Source organism: Urocitellus parryii, chromosome 9 (genome assembly GCF_045843805.1).
Source record: "Urocitellus parryii isolate mUroPar1 chromosome 9, mUroPar1.hap1, whole genome shotgun sequence".
Classification (NCBI taxonomy): Eukaryota; Metazoa; Chordata; class Mammalia; order Rodentia; family Sciuridae; genus Urocitellus; species Urocitellus parryii.
The window spans coordinates 86,978,498-86,982,252 of record NC_135539.1 but is presented as its reverse complement, the minus strand read 5'-3'; the positions used below and the strand labels follow the sequence as shown (position 1 = coordinate 86,982,252).

Sequence of the window (3,755 nt, the reverse complement as noted above, 5' to 3'; positions counted from 1 at the left end):
ACAATAAGTAAATAAAGTTACTGTGTTCATGTACAACTAAAAAAAATACATTTTGGTATCTATTCCTCTATCAATCTCTCCATTGATCTATCCAGGCAGACATATTTACAGATGGTTAAATAGACCTCCATATACATGGATATTTAGGTAAGTAAGTACACAGGTAGCGAGATGTGGTGTATGCATTCAGTGTAAGAGGTCATTCATTGTAGCATTGTTTAAAATATCTGAAGTCTGAATATTACCTTGAAGACAATGAAAAGAAAACATGGATGCAGTTCATGTGAAAATCAGGTGGATGTTGAAGAAAAAACACAACTTTATTAATCAAATGTTGGAACTCCAACACACATTTGAAGATCTCTCTGCAAGAGTAGTTGCAGTTAAAGAAAAAAACATCTGAAGCTAAAAACAGAAAACCAAGTTATTGGACAATATATAGAAAACCTCATGTCTGCATCTAATGTTTTTCAAACAACTGACATAAAAAGCAAAAGAAAGTAAGAGATTTATTTCCCTTTTGTTTTATGGAATTGCTGCTGACTATGTTTTCCCCTTTAAAACATGAATAGATTCCAAATGTTACAGTACCTTTGTTTGTGTCTTCATTGAATATTTATGAAGATAATGGCAGATCTAGGTAAAATTAACTGTATAGCAAAAGACTTCCATGAGTTTGTTTATTACGCTAGTCTATGAAAATGTGCAAATGTATTATAGGGGCTTTATAATTAGAACTGCATATGTGATAGTAGGAGCAAATGTGACTCCATTTTGTTTTATGACTTCATCCTGTAAAACAACCATGCCAAGTAAAAGAGTCATGACTGGAGCAAGATGTTCTTTTCCTTTTGCTATAGAAACCTTTAAGAACACGGAACTACCTAATGGGGTATTGTTTCTGTAACTAGGGTCACGGGGCTCTGTTTCTGTAACTGGGGTGACTGGGCTAACTGTGATTGGTTAGGCTTCCCTCAGCTTGACTGCACTGTCCCGCTTCTGTAACCTGGCTTGCTTGCATTGGCTAGACCACCTCCCTCCCCCCCCCCAACATCCCTTTTGCGGTTTTCAGGCTTATAAGGAGTGCCCTTGCAATTGTTTGGGGCTGATCAGGGGAACAGCTTTATGTTCTGGTCAGCCGCCACCAATAAAGGCTTGATTCGATTATACGTGAGTGGTCTGGAAGTCAGTTTATGAAACCCTGGGACAAAGCTTTAACTATAACATTTGGGGGCTCATCCGGGATCCATTTCTTCCCTACCCTCACGCCAAATTTGCCTCCAACTACGAGACTTTGGACCTCGGCCCTGGAGTAGAGGGGAGCTCCTGAGAGACGTTCCTCAGCCTCACTCCAAGGAGGACTCCAATCCGTCCTAGGACGCTCTGAAAAGCCTCCTGCTGGCTGTCAGTTCTGGGGAGTCGACTCTTCTCTGTGGGAAAAGGTCAGATTGGACGCAGTCGCTTACACCTTCTCCAGGACAGGAGGAGACGTTGTCACTGTCTCCTTGGAGGTCTCCCTGTGAGACCTCATCTGTCTGTATCTGGGGCCCACTGGAGGCCTCCCTGGGAGGCCTCATCTATCTGGGAGCAGGAGGAGACGTGGTCTCTGCCCCATTAGAGGTCTCCCTGTGCGACCTCAGCGATTGTTGCTTGTCCAGTGTCTGTTCTGCTGTTTGTCATTTCTCCAGTGTCTTCTGCTGTTGGTCATTTGTTCAGTGTCAGTTTGCCAGACATTTGTTCTGTTTGTGGGGTCTCTGCCCCAATAGAGGTCTCCCTGTGTGATCTCAGCGATTGTTGCTTGTCCTGTGTCTGTTTTGCTGTTTGTGGTTTCTCCAGCATTTTCTTTCTGTTTGTCATTTGTCCTGTGTCTGTTCGCCAGCTGTTTGTCTTGTGTTTATCTGTCTGAGTGTTATTCGTGGGGCCCTTTTCTTGTTCTCATAACCACTCTTCTTTCATCAGGACTTCTTCACTCCACCGACATCAGAGACAAGGAAACGCTTCAGAGATCTCCACCTGTACCCCTTTAACTTGTTTTCTTAACAATTTTCAGGACTTTGTCTGTTGGTTGGTTTTTGTTTGTTCTCTTTGTGTTCTGTGTTAATTTCTACCTCAGTTTGTTTCTAATGGAAAAAAATGGTTAAAACAGTTTTAATTGTGCTCACTACAGCTTGCATTAAAATGTAAAGTGCTGCCAACAGGACTAAAAGAATTGTCAAAAGTAAAAGCTAAAGGTAAAAAGAAAAAGGCATTCTAGAGATTGCCTTCATTTAGGAGCTGGGCCAGGTGGCCAACTGGGTAAATCATGTCAGTTCCTATAGAGGACAGATTAAAACTAAAGTGTTTTATAAAATTATTATTCCTAAAGTGTATAATAAAAAGCATAATTTTGTCTAGGAAATTTGACTTTTGTCTCTCAGTATTTACAAGCATAAATAATTCCCAACTATTAAAAAATGGTCTAAAGATTTTTCAATGTCAGGCTAAAAGTTGGTGGCCGCTATCCAAGAAACCAGAAAAACCAGTTTAGAATGGGACCCCAACCTGGGGGACTCTCCCAAGGAGACCAATGAAGCTGTGTCTTTGGGAAGTTTCTCCAGGGAAAATAAACCCCCTTCATTTGTCTTTGTTCCCTCAACTCTTTTCAGCTTTCATGAACAGGACCACCTCAGGAAAAAGGTCAGAAAACTTTAAAAATTCTATATTTGTTAAACTCATAATTTTGATCCAATATGCCTAGGTTAATATGTTTTTCTGATTACACTCTGCTTTATTCTGAGGCCAATTTACAAGGGTTAACTCTCAATCTAATAGGTTTTAAAAAAATAAGCTACAAGGCTTTTGTTTGTCTGTTTGCTTTATGTGGGTGCACCGGTGTACTGTCTATCTATGTGTATTGTCATGTCTACATATATTTGGTACAAAATTTGACATATGAGCTCATAAATTAAAATTAAAAAAAATGGATCCAAATACTTTTGGTTAATATGATCTAAGTTCAATTCAAATTGAAAAAATAGATAAAAGTACAAATGTCTTTAAAGTTACTAATGCACAGTTTTGTTTCTAGATGGTTAAACAGCTGTTAAAATGTTAATGTCTATAAAGTGTCTAATATCCATTGTCTCTAGGATTTTTCTTTAACAGGAAAAAAAATTACTAATAATATTCAATGCACTTGTCTGATACCTTGTTTTTTTTAAAAAAAAAGATACATAAATTTCATCTAAACGTATATAAAATTAATCATGGATGTGTTTGTTAGAGACATCTAATTGGTTTACAAAGTTAAAATGCTGACTGTTAAATATAATATCAAGTACTCTTAACTCCTTAAATTCCATAAGGTAAAATACTTTAAAAATGTTGGTGTTTTTATAAATTGGTAAACTAAAAAGAAAATTTGTAATTATTTTGTGTTGTTATAAAAACAAGGTTACTCTAAATTACAAAGTCCCAACAGATATAATTCTACATACAAGGAGTTAAGAGGTTTCAACTGTATTTCAATTAAAGTACTGTAAATAACAAATATTTTATCTTATTAATATGGATTAATTTATCTAAATTCAAAAATTTATAAGGGTTATTTCAAGATACAAACAAAAAAGGGTTAATAGGTTAAAAATTATTAAAAAGTTCTAAATATAAAAATATATTTAATAGAAAAACATTCCAGGTAAAAAGTCTTTATGTGATAAAGTATAATTATAATACATCTAAGTAAACAACAAAAGGGTCTAATGAAGTAATAAAAA

The 3,755-nt window shown here is 36.5% G+C and overlaps 1 pseudogene; it reads left to right on the top strand.

Annotated features, from left to right (window-relative positions):
* Positions 1-268: 268 nt before the first annotated feature.
* Positions 269-504, top strand: LOC144256950 (short coiled-coil protein B pseudogene; annotated as a pseudogene).
* Positions 505-3,755: the final 3,251 nt, after the last annotated feature.